Here is a 13,797-nt window from a genome sequence, read left to right on the forward strand (position 1 = left end):
TCCTATGTAACACCACAGATAACACAGTGATAACTCTCCGAGTACAGATCATGTAGTAGATGTCTCCTGCAGTCCTATGTAACACCACAGATAACACAGTGATAACTCTCTGAGTACAGATCATTTAGATGTCACCTGCAGTCCTATGTAACACCACAGATAACACAGTGATAACTCTCTGAGTACAGATCATTTAGTAGATGTCACCTGCAGTCCTATGTAACACCACAGATAACACAGTGATAACTCTCCGAGTACAGATCATGTAGTAGATGTCACCTGCAGTCCTATGTAACACCACAGATAACACAGTGATAACTCTCTGAGTACAGATCATGTAGTAGATGTCACCTGCAGTCCTATGTAACACCACAGATAACACAGTGATAACTCTCTTAGTACAGATAATGTAGATGTCACCTGCAGTCCTATGTAACACCACAGATAACACAGTGATAACTCTCCGAGTACAGATCATGTAGTAGATGTCACCTGCAGTCCTATGTAACACCACAGATAACACAGTGATAACTCTCCGAGTACAGATCATGTAGTAGATGTCACCTGCAGTCCTATGTAACACCACAGATAACAAAGTGATAACTCTCTGAGTACAGATCATGTAGTAGATATCGCCTGCAGTCCTATGTAACACCACAGATAACACAGTGATAACTCTGAGTACAGATCATGTAGTAGATGTCACCTGCAGTCCTATGTAACACCACAGATAACACAGTGATAACTCTCTGAGTACAGATCATGTAGTAGATGTCACCTGCAGTCCTATGTAACACCACGGATAACACAGTGATAACTCTCTGAGTACAGATCATGTAGTAGATGTCACCTGCAGTCCTATGTAACACCACAGATAACACAGTGATAACTCTCTGAGTACAGATAAGACAGTAGATGTCACCTGCAGTCCTATGTAACACCGCAGATAACACAGTGATATTGCTGTTAGCAGTGTGTAGTGACACTCTCAGCTCTGCTACATCTGTACAGCAGCTCTCAGTGTGCAGTCCGCGGTGTTACGTATTTGATGGCGTTTATGGAGATGAGACAGTAAATCCTTCCTGAGAGAAGCCATTTGGTTTTGAAGGTAGGTGTCAGCTGGAGGGGCCCCTGGCCCCGCACATGTCCGCATCAATCAGCAGCGTGGCCAGTAATAATGTGGACATCTAATAATAATACAGTCACCGGCAGTACAGTGGGGGGGGGGGGTCCTCTGTGATGTTACAATGTATCAGTCCAGGATCGGCTCACAGAGCATCGTCTACACGGGATACATTGTAACAAACCAGAATATTTTCATTCATTGACAGAAAACAGAGATACTGAAACAAAATCTACTAGAAAGTTGGACAACTCTCCAGTGGTTGCTGCTGCTGCTGAGAGTTGTAGTCCTATAATCTGTGGAGAGTGACTGGCGGCAGCAGCGTGTGACAGTCATCAGCCGGCGGCAGCCAGAGGAAGGAGGCAGGCCAGGGGCCTACATACACACGGGGCCACACGTCTGGGGCCCCGCCTCTCCTCCCCATAAACATCATCTTATAGCCATAGATGGCGGATCCGGAAACAATAGTATAGAAGGCAATATGGGGGCTTAAAGGGCCAGCGTCCCATCAGTTCCCCCCTGTTCTGAAGATCTCTGCTTGCTGTCACTTTCTTGTTTTCAGAGTTAACACTTGACACAGCTGAGTGTCTGTTACAGTTGCATCCAGTCTAGACAATCCTCTGTGAGGAGAACACAGCAGCAGAACATATCTCCCTCCTGCTCTGATAGTTTGTTACAATGTATCAGTCCAGTGTGCACAATGTTTATATCACTGGAGACACACTGTAACAAACCCTCAGCTGTGCTGGATCTTTAGTTACACATGTAAGGGTACTTTCACACTTGCGTTTTTCTTTTCCGGCACAGAGTTCCGTCACAGGGGCTCAATACCTGAAAATAACTGATCAGTCACATCCCCAGGCATTCTGAATGGAGAGCGATCCGTTCAGGATGCATCATGATGTCTTCAGTTCAGTCGTTTTGACTGATCAGGCAAAAGAGAAAACCGCAGCATGCTACGGTTTTATCTCCGGCGAAAAAAACTGAAGACTTGCCTGAACGCCGGATCCGGCATTTTTTCCCATAGGGATGTATTAGTGCCGGATCCGTCGTTCCGTTATGCGCATGCGCAGACTGAAAAAAAAGCTGAAAAAAATAAATGCCGGATCCGTTTTGCCGGATGACACCGGAACGACGGATCCGGCATTTCAATGCATTTTTTCGACTGATCAGGCATTTTTAAGACTGATCAGGATCCTGATCAGTCTTACAAATGCCATCAGTTGGCATACATTTTGCCTGATCCGGCAGGCAGTTCCGGCGACTGAACTGCTTGCCGGATCTCTCTGCCGCAAGTGTGAAAGTAGCCTTATGCTGTAATGTAGATCTGTACCGAGCTGAGATTTCAGGGTGCAACCTATATGACCTATTGGGGTGCTCTGTGCATGGAGCTTCTAAGGGGTGCAGCCTGTGTTTTTGGGGAGCACTATGTACTGAGCCCTTGAGGATTAGCTTGTCCTGGTTTTTGGGTGTGCCCTGTTCTATGTTTCGGGGTACATTATGCTCCTGGGGCGTGTCCTGTTCTATGTTTCGGGGTACATTATGCTCCTGGGGCGTGCCCTGTGTTTTGGGGTACATTATGCTCCGGGGGCGTGCCCTGTTCTATGTTTTGGGGTACATTATGCTCCTGGGTCGTGCCCTGTGTTTCGGGGTATATTATGCTCCTGGGGCGTGCCCTGTGTTTCGGGGTACATTATGCTCCTGGGGCGTGTCCTGTTCTATGTTTCGGGGTACATTATGCTCCTGGGGCGTGTCCTGTGTTTCGGGGTACATTATGCTCCGGGGGCGTGCCCTGTTCTATGTTTTGGGGTACATTATGCTCCTGGGTCGTGCCCTGTGTTTCGGGGTATATTATGCTCCTGGGGCGTGCCCTGTGTTTCGGGGTACATTATGCTCCTGGGGCGTGCCCTGTGTTTCGGGGTACATTATGCTCCTGGGGCGTGCCCTGTGTTTCGGGGTACATTATGCTCCTGGGGCGTGCCCTGTGTTTCGGGGTACATTATGCTCCTGGGGTGTGCCCTGTGTTTCGGGGTACATTATGCTCCTGGGGCGTGCCCTGTGTTTCGGGGTACATTATGCTCCTGGGGCGTGCCCTGTGTTTCGGGGTACATTATGCTCCTGGGGCGTGCCCTGTGTTTCAGGGTACATTATGCTCCTGGGGCGTGCCCTGTGTTTCGGGGTACATTATGCTCCTGGGGCGTGTCCTGTGTTTCGGGGTACATTATGCTCCTGGGGCGTGCCCTGTGTTTCAGGGTACATTATGCTCCTGGGGCGTGCCCTGTGTTTCGGGGTACATTATGCTCCTGGGGCGTGCCCTGTGTTTCGGGGTACATTATGCTCCTGGGGCGTGCCCTGTGTTTCGGGGTATATTATGCTCCTGGGGCGTGCCCTGTGTTTCGGGGTACATTATGCTCCTGGGGCGTGCCCTGTGTTTCGGGGTACATTATGCTCCTGGGGCGTGCCCTGTGTTTCGGGGTACATTATGCTCCTGGGGCGTGCCCTGTGTTTCGGGGTACATTATGCTCCTGGGGCGTGCCCTGTTCTATGTTTCGGGGTATATTATGCTCCTGGGGCGTGCCCTGTGTTTCGGGGTACATTATGCTCCTGGGGCGTGCCCTGTGTTTCGGGGTACATTATGCTCCTGGGGCGTGCCCTGTGTTTCGGGGTACATTATGCTCCTGGGGCGTGCCCTGTGTTTCGGGGTACATTATGCTCCTGGGGCGTGCCCTGTGTTTCGGGGTACATTATGCTCCTGGGGCGTGCCCTGTGTTTCGGGGTACATTATGCTCCTGGGGCGTGCCCTGTTCTATGTTTCGGGGTATATTATGCTCCTGGGGCGTGCCCTGTGTTTCGGGGTACATTATGCTCCTGGGGCGTGCCCTGTGTTTCGGGGTACATTATGCTCCTGGGGCGTGCCCTGTGTTTCGGGGTACATTATGCTCCTGGGGTGTGCCCTGTGTTTCGGGGTACATTATGCTCCTGGGGCGTGCCCTGTGTTTCGGTGTACATTATGCTCCTGTGGCGTGCCCTGTTCTATGTTTCGGGGTATATTATGCTCCTGGGGCGTGCCCTGTTCTATGTTTCGGGGTACATTATGCTCCTGGGGCGTGCCCTGTGTTTCGGGGTACATTATGCTCCTGGGGCGTGCCCTGTGTTTCGGGGTACATTATGCTCCTGGGGCGTGCCCTGTGTTTCGGGGTACATTATGCTCCTGGGGCGTGCCCTGTTCTATGTTTCGGGGTACATTATGCTCCTGGGGCGTGCCCTGTGTTTCGGGGTACATTATGCTCCTGGGGCGTGCCCTGTTCTATGTTTCGGGGTACATTATGCTCCTGGGGCGTGCCCTGAGTTTCGGGGTACATTATGCTCCTGGGGCGTGCCCTGTGTTTCGGGGTATATTATGCTCCTGGGGCGTGCCCTGTGTTTCGGGGTACATTATGCTCCTGGGGCGTGCCCTGTGTTTCGGGTACATTATGCTCCTGGGGCGTGCCCTGTTCTATGTTTCGGGTATATTATGCTCCTGGGGCGTGCCCTGTGTTTCGGGGTACATTATGCTCCTGGGGCGTGCCCTGTGTTTCGGGGTACATTATGCTCCTGGGGCGTGCCCTGTGTTTCGGGGTACATTATGCTCCTGGGGCGTGCCCTGCCTCCTGGGGGGCGGCCCGCACGCTCTGAGCTGACATACCTGACATTCTTTGTTTTCCCTCCTGGAGAACAGGTTTTGTAAACACTCTGCCCCTAACAGTGACCCCTGTGACCTCCAGCACCACCCAGAGTGCTGCCATTAACCCTTCCATGTCCAGTCAGGAGAATACAGACAAAGCACCAGCACCAAGCACTACAGCTGCCTGCGAGGACCAAAAACCACCATGTGCCAAATCTAATAACCCTGGGTGTATGCAGGAATGTCGGGGGGGTGGGGGGGGGGTGGATGTCTCGGCGGGGTGTCATAACTGCGGGCACCAGCTGAATACAGGGGCGACGACACTGCTCCACCCTAATATTATCCAGGTGGATGGACCATAAGCCCCTCCCCTCTGCTATGAGTGACAGCTCCCAGCAGATAGCACTTCCTGGTGAAGCTCCGCCTCTGGGGCACTTACAGGAACAAAACCTAGCAGAATAAAACTTCATATTCTCACTACTGGTGATGAGAAAAGCTCCACAAAATGTAGGTCTGTCCAGCTCTACCTGACCCCTATCTACGCTGTCAACAGAACTCTGCTTTTTCTGAGCCCTGTAGTCTTGTAGGATGTCTATTCAGTGACTGAAAGCTATCTTTGTCTCTCAGAGACATTACATCCTATGTGACTGATATCAGCCGCTCCTCTTATAACGCTCCAGCACTGATATAACCTCCAGAGACATTACATCATATGTGACTGATATCAGCCGCTCCTCTTATAACGCTCCAGCACTGATATAACCTCCAGAGACATTACATCATATGTGACTGATATCAGCCGCTCCCCTTATAACGCTCCAGCACTGATATAACCTCCAGACATTACATCCTATGTGACTGATATCAGCCGCTCCTCTTATAACGCTCCAGCACTGATATAACCTCCAGAGACATTACATCATATGTGACTGATATCAGCCGCTCCCCTTATAACGCTCCAGCACTGATATAACCTCCAGACATTACATCCTATGTGACTGATATCAGCCGCTCCTCTTATAACGCTCCAGCGCTGATATAACCTCCAGACATTACATCACATGTGACTGATATCAGCCGCTCCTCTTATAACGCTCCAGCACTGATATAACCTCCGACATTACATCCTATGTGACTGATATCAGCTGCTCCTCTTATAACGCTCCAGCACTGATATAACCTCCGACATTACATCCTATGTGACTGATATCAGCCGCTCCTCTTATAACGCTCCAGCACTGATATAACCTCCAGACATTACATCCTATGTGACTGATATCAGCCGCTCCTCTTATAACGCTCCAGCGCTGATATAACCTCCAGAGACATTACATCATGTGACTGATATCAGCCGCTCCCCTTATAACGCTCCGCACTGATATAACCTCCAGACATTACATCATGTGACTGATATCAGCCGCTCCTCTTATAATGCTCCAGCGCTGATATAACCTCCAGACATTACATCATGTGACTGATATCAGCCGCTCCCCTTATAACGCTCCGCACTGATATAACCTCCAGACATTACATCATGTGACTGATATCAGCCGCTCCCCTTATAACGCTCCGCACTGATATAACCTCCAGACATTACATCCTATGTGACTGATATCAGCCGCTCCTCTTATAACGCTCCAGCACTGATATAACCTCCAGACATTACATCCTATGTGACTGATATCAGCCGCTCCCCTTATAACGCTCCAGCGCTGCTTTCCCTTTAATCCTGCCCCCATACATTAGGTGATAATGTGACATCCTCCTCCCCGACCTCTCGGCTCATGAACGGGTCACAAGTCAATAATCCAAACGGATCTCCAGAAATGACAGCGATTCGGCCTCTATTGTAGAGGTCTGAGGAATGCGAGGCAGCGTCCCCCCCCCCCCGTATTACGCAGACACCTGTAATAACAAGAGCATAATAGAGGAGCGCGGTCGCCCCATTCAGGAGCACACACTGAGACCCACACGCCCCATTCCGCCCCGAGACCGGTTCTTCCACTGCCTGCAGCCGGGTATCTGCGGAACGGTCACAAGCGGAAACGCTCCACGTGAACCCAAGATGGCAGATTCTGGTCTGACAACTCTCAGCGCCCCGCGTCACCTTTCTTCACCGCCAAAGTATTTTCACCATAATAAGGGGATAAGAATGGCGCAAGGACGACGGGGCGTCCAACAGACGCTGATCTGATGCCCTGACACAGGATTCACTGTGTGAATGGACGCTCATGTGTAACGTACGCCTGTCCATAGCGGCTCTGACTAATGGGGTCCGTATTCGCAGACATGCATGCTCGGCCGGGTGGTCGCTGTCTCCCCTTCCCCCACCCTGGGGGCAGCCTTCTCACCGTCCGCCCCCTGTCACTGCTATTGTTTTGGGATAAATAAGGTATGATGTGAGATAGGGATCAGCGGCGCCTGCACAATGCGTCCATCGCTTCCGCTCGCCCCGCTCCACCTCACTGACATCCTATAGGTGTCCGAAGCAATCACTCAACACATCGGGGGTCTATCTACTCTTAAAGGGCCGGTGTCCAGTCTTATAGAATCAGGCATACACTGGAAAGTTCTGCAACTTCAATAAAATCTGCTTAAGTTTCTGTCTGTTGCCAGGATCTCTGCTTGCTGCCAATGAATAGACATATAAGTGTGCATTCAGAGGCTCAGTAATGATGAGACATTGTATGCAGACAATGCTGAGTGAGCCGGAGCGATACATTGTTACTACTAGCACCATGTGTACTCCTGGAATGTGGAGGGGGGGGGGATATCCCTTCCTCTAATGACTCCTAATTCCGCTAATGGTCTCTGGCTACTGCGGCGCTCAGGAGATTATAGCATTACAGCTGCTACAATGTCCAGAAATCTACCTGCCAGACAGGAAGGAACCGGCGCATTTACTGCAATATCACAGCGCAGGCGTCTAATACACAAAGCATCACAGGAGAAATGGACAACCTGGAGCTCCACACCAAGGACCAGGAGTGAGACACAAGAGGTATAGCGGAGGTACTGACATATCACCAGGAGGAGAGGAGACGTATATACTGTGTATGTGTGGTCTACTCAGGATGATGTGTACATACATTACATTAGTGAGCGCAGCTCTGGAGTATAATACAGGATGTAACTCAGGATCAGTACAGGATAAGTAATGTATGTACACAGTGACTGCACCAGCAGAATAGTGAGTGCAGCTCTGGAGTATAATACAGGATGTAACTCAGGATCAGTACAGGATAAGTAATGTATGTACACAGTGACTGCGCCAGCAGAATAGTGAGTGCAGCTCTGGAGTATAATACAGGATGTAACTCAGGATCAGTACAGGATAAGTAATGTATGTACACAGTGACTGCACCAGCAGAATAGTGAGTGCAGCTCTGGAGTATAATACAGGATGTAACTCAGGATCAGTACAGGATAAGTAATGTATGTACACAGTGACTGCACCAGCAGAATAGTGAGTGCAGCTCTGGAGTATAATACAGGATGTAACTCAGGATCAGTACAGGATAAGTAATGTATGTACACAGTGACTGCACCAGCAGAATAGTGAGTGCAGCTCTGGAGTATAATACAGGATGTAACTCAGGATAAGTAATGTATGTACACAGTGACTGCACCAGCAGAATAGTATAATACAGGATGTAACTCAGGATCAGTACAGGATAAGTAATGTATGTACACAGTGACTGCACCAGCAGAATAGTGAGTGCAGCTCTGGAGTATAATACAGGATGTAACTCAGGATCAGTACAGGATAAGTATTGTATGTACACAGTGACTGCACCAGCAGAATAGTGAGTGCAGCTCTGGAGTATAATACAGGATGTAACTCAGGATCAGTACAGGATAAGTAATGTATGTACACAGTGACTCCACCAGCAGAATAGTGAGTGCAGCTCTGGAGTATAATACAGGATGTAACTCAGGATCAGTACAGGATAAGTAATGTAATGTATGTACACAGTGACTGCACCAGCAGAATAGTGAGTGCAGCTCTGGAGTATAATACAGGATGTAATCAGGATCAGTGCAGGATAAGTAATGTATGTACACATTGACTCCACCAGCAGAATAGTGAGTGCAGCTCTGGAGTATAATACAGGATGTAACTCAGGATCAGTACAGGATAAGTAATGTAATGTATGTACACAGTGACTGCACCAGCAGAATAGTGAGTGCAGCTCTGGAGTATAATACAGGATGTAACTCAGGATCAGTACAGGATAAGTCATGTATGTACAGTCGTGGCCAAAAGTTTTGAGAATTACATAAATATTGGAAATTGGAAAAGTTGCCGCTTAAGTTTTTATTATAGCAATTTGCATATACTCCAGAATGTTATGAAGAGCGATCAGATGAATTGCATAGTCCTTCTTTGCCATGAAAATTAACTTAATCCCAAAAAAAACTTTCCACTGCATTTCATTGCTGTCATTAAAGGACCTGCTGAGATCATTTCAGTAATTGTCTTGTTAACTCAGGTGAGAATGTTGACGAGCACAAGGCTGGAGATCATTATGTCAGGCTGATTGGGTTAAAATGGCAGACTTGACCTGTTAAAAGGAGGGTGATGCTTGAAATCATTGTTCTTCCATTGTTAACCATGGTGACCTGCAAAGAAACGCGTGCAGCCATCATTGCGTTGCATAAAAATGGCTTCACAGGCAAGGATATTGTGGCTACTAAGATTGCACCTCAATCAACAATTTATAGGATCACCAAGAACTTCAAGGAAAGAGGTTCCATTCTTGTTAAGAAGGCTTCAGGGCGTCCAAGAAAGTCCAGCAAGCGCCAGGATCGTCTCCTAAAGAGGATTCGGCTGCGGGATCGGGGTGCCACCAGTGCAGAGCTTGCTCAGGAATGGCAGCAGGCAGGTGTGAGCGCATCTGCACGCACAGTGAGGCGAAGACTTTTGGAAGATGGCCTGGTGTCAAGAAGGGTAGCAAAGAAGCCACTTCTCTCCAAAAAAACATCAGGGACAGATTGATCTTCTGCAGAAAATATGGTGAATGGACTGCTGAGGACTGGGGCAAAGTCATATTCTCCGATAAAGCCTCTTTCCGATTGTTTGGGGCATCAGGAAAAAGGCTTGTCCGGAGAAGAAAAGGTGAGCGCTACCATCAGTCCTGTGTCATGCCAACAGTAAAGCCTCCTGAGACCATTCATGTGTGGGGTTGCTTCTCATCCAAGGGAGTGGGCTCACTCACAATTTTGCCCCCAAACACAGCCATGAATAAAGAATGGAACCAAAACACCCTCCAACAGCAACTTCTTCCAACAATCCAACAACAGTTTGGTGAAGAACAATGCATTTTCCAGCACGATGGAGCACCGTGCCATAAGACAAAAGTGATAACTAAGTGGCTCGGGGACCAAAACGTTGACATTTTGGGTCCATGGCCTGGAAACTCCCCAGATCTTAATCCCATTGAGAACTTGTGGTCAATCCTCAAGAGGCGGGTGGACAAACAAAAACCCACTAATTCTGACAAACTCCAAGAAGTGATTATGAAAGAATGGGTTGCTATCAGTCAGGAATTGGCCCAGAAGTTGATTGAGAGCATGCCCAGTCGGATTGCAGAGGTCTTGAAAAAGAAGGGCCAACACTGCAAATACTGACTCTTTGCATAAATGTCAAGTAATGGTCGATAAAAGCCTTTGAAACGTATGAAGTGCATGTAATTATATTTCACTACATCACAGAAACAACTGAAACAAAGATCTATATTTGTGTCATTCTCAAAACTTTTGGCCCCGACTGTACATAGTGACTCCACCAGCAGAATAGTGAGTGCAGCTCTGGAGTATAATACAGGATGTAACTCAGGATCAGTACAGGATAAGTAATGTATGTACACAGTGACTCCACCAGCAGAATAGTGAGTGCAGCTCTGGAGTATAATACAGGATGTAACTGATCAGTGCAGGATAAGTAATGTATGTACACAGTGACTTCACTAGCAGAATAGTGAGTGCAGCTCTGGAGTATAATACAGGATGTAACTCAGATCAGTACAGGATAAGTAATGTATGTATGTATACAGTGACTGCACCAGCAGAATAGTGAGTGCAGCTCTGGGGTATAATACAGGATGTAACTCAGATCAGTACAGGATAAGTAATGTAATGTATGTACACAGTGACTGCACCAGCAGAATAGTGAGTGCAGCTCTGGAGTATAATACCGGATGTAACTCAGGATCAGTACAGGATAAGTAATGTATGTACACAGTGACTGCACCAGCAGAATAGTGAGTGCAGCTCTGGAGTATAATACCGATGTAACTCAGGATCAGTACAGGATAGTAATGTATGTACACAGTGACTGCACCAGCAGAATAGAGAGTGCAGCTCTGGAGTATAATACAGGATGTAACTGAGGATCAGTGCAGGATAAGTAATGTATGTACATAGTGACTGCACCAGCAGAATAGTGAGTGCAGCTCTGGAGTATAATACAGGCTGTAACTCAGGATCAGTACAGGATAAGTAATGTAATGTATGTACACAGTGACTGCACCAGCAGAATAGTGAGTGCAGCTCTGGAGTAAAATACAGGATATATCTCAGGATCAGTACAGGATAAGTAATGTATGTACACAGTGACTACACCAGCAGAATAGTGAGTGCAGCTCTGGAGTATAATACTGGATGTAATTTAGGATCAGTACAGGATAAGTAATGTATGTACACAGTGACTGCACCAGCAGAATAGTGAGCGCAGCTCTGAAGTATAATACAGGATGTAACTCAGGATCAGTACAGGATAAGTAATGTAATGTATGTACACAGTGACTGCACCAGCAGAATAGTGAGTGCAGCTCTGGAGTATAATACAGGATGTAACTGAGGATCAGTGCAGGATAAGTAATGTATGTACACAGTGACTGCACCAGCAGAATAGTGAGTGCAGCTCTGGAGTATAATACAGGATGTAACTCAGGATCAGTACAGGATAAGTAATGTATGTACACAGTGACTGCACTAGCAGAATAGTGAGTGCAGCTCTGAAGTATAATACAGGATGTAACTCAGGATCAGTACAGGATAAGTAATATAATGTATGTACACAGTGACTCCACCAGCAGAGTAGTGAGTGCAGCTCTGGAGTATAATACAGGATGTAACTCAGGATCAGTACAGGATAAGTAATGTAATGTATGTACACAGTGACTCCACCAGCAGAATAGTGAGTGCAGCTCTGGAGTATAATACAGGATGTAATCAGGATCAGTGCAGGATAAGTAATGTATGTATGTACACAGTGACTGCACCAGCAGAATAGTGAGTGCAGCTCTGGAGTATAATATAGGATGTAACTCAGGATCAGTACAGGATAAGTAATGTATGTACACAGTGACTGCACCAGCAGAATAGTGAGTGCAGCTCTGGAGTATAATACAGGATGTAACTCAGGATCAGTACAGGATAAGTAATGTAATGTCTACACAGTGACTGCACCAGCAGAATAGTGAGTGCAGCTCTGGAGTATAATACAGGATGTAACTCAGGATCAGTACAGGATAAGTAATGTAATGTACACAGTGACTGCCACCAGCAGAATAGTGAGTGCAGCTCTGGAGTATAATATAGGATGTAACTCAGTATCAGTACAGGATAAGTAATGTAATGTACACAGTGACTGCACCAGCAGAATAGTGAGTGCAGCTCTGGAGTATAATACAGGATGTAACTCAGGATCAGTACAGGATAAGTAATTGTATGTACACAGTGACTGCACCAGCAGAATAGTGAGTGCAGCTCTGGAGTATAATACAGGATGTAACTCAGGATCAGTACAGGATAAGTAATGTATGTATGCACAGTGACTGCACCAGCAGAATAGTGAGTGCAGCTCTGGAGTATAATACAGGATGTAATCAGGATCAGTGCAGGATAAGTAATGTAATGTATGTACACAGTGACTCCACCAGCAGAATAGTGAGTGCAGCTCTGGAGTATAATACAGGATGTAGCTCAGGATAAGTAATGTAATGTATGTACACAGTGACTGCACCAGCAGAATAGTGAGTGCAGCTCTGGAGTATAATACAGGATGTAACTCAGGATCAGTACAGGATAAGTAATGTATGTACACAGTTACTGCACCAGCAGAATAGTGAGCGCAGCTCTGGAGTATAATACAGGATGTAACTCAGGATCAGTACAGGATAAGTAATGTAATGTATGTACCCAGTGACTGCACCAGCAGAATAGTGAGTGCAGCTCTGGAGTATAATACAGCATGTAGCTCAGGATAAGTAATGTAATGTATGTACACAGTGACTGCACCAGCAGAATAGTGAGTGCAGCTCTGGAGTATAATACAGGATGTAACTCAGGATCAGTACAGGATAAGTAATGTATGTACACAGTGACTGCACCAGCAGAATAGTGAGCGCAGCTCTGGAGTATAATACAGGATGTAACTCAGGATCAGTACAGGATAAGTAATGTAATGTATGTACACAGTGACTGCACCAGCAGAATAGTGAGCGCAGCTCTGGAGTATAATACAGGATGTAACTCAGGATCAGTACAGGATAAGTAATGTAATGTATGTACACAGTGACTGCACCAGCAGAATAGTGAGTGCAGCTCTGGAGTATAATACAGGATGTAACTCAGGATCAGTACAGGATAAGTAATGTAATGTATGTACACAGTGACTGCACCAGCAGAATAGTGAGTGCAGCTCTGGAGTATAATACAGGACGTAACTCAGGATCAGTACAGGATAAGTATTGTATGTACACAGTGACTGCACCAGCAGAATAGTGAGTGCAGCTCTGGAGTATAATACAGGACGTAACTCAGGATCAGTACAGGATAAGTAATGTATGTACACAGTGACTGTACCAGCAGAATAGTGAGTGCAGCTCTGGACCAGCTGTTCCTGAGCTGCGATTACCTGTGGGTGTGGTCGCCTGTGGCTGTGTGTAGCTGCTGCTGCTGCTGCTGCTCCTGAGCGTTTGGAGGAAAATCTATCCACCTGAGG

The 13,797-nt window shown here is 47.3% G+C and overlaps 1 protein-coding gene across 1 annotated transcript in view; it reads right to left on the minus strand.

Moving 5' to 3' along the window:
• The window catches only part of LOC122938268 (AT-rich interactive domain-containing protein 3A-like), a 204,959-nt gene that overhangs the window by 96,546 nt on the left and 94,616 nt on the right, over window positions 1-13,797 (minus strand). The gene's annotated exons all lie outside the window — the stretch shown is intronic.

The sequence above is a fragment of the Bufo gargarizans genome, chromosome 1 (genome assembly GCF_014858855.1).
Source record: "Bufo gargarizans isolate SCDJY-AF-19 chromosome 1, ASM1485885v1, whole genome shotgun sequence".
NCBI lineage: Eukaryota > Metazoa > Chordata > Amphibia > Anura > Bufonidae > Bufo > Bufo gargarizans.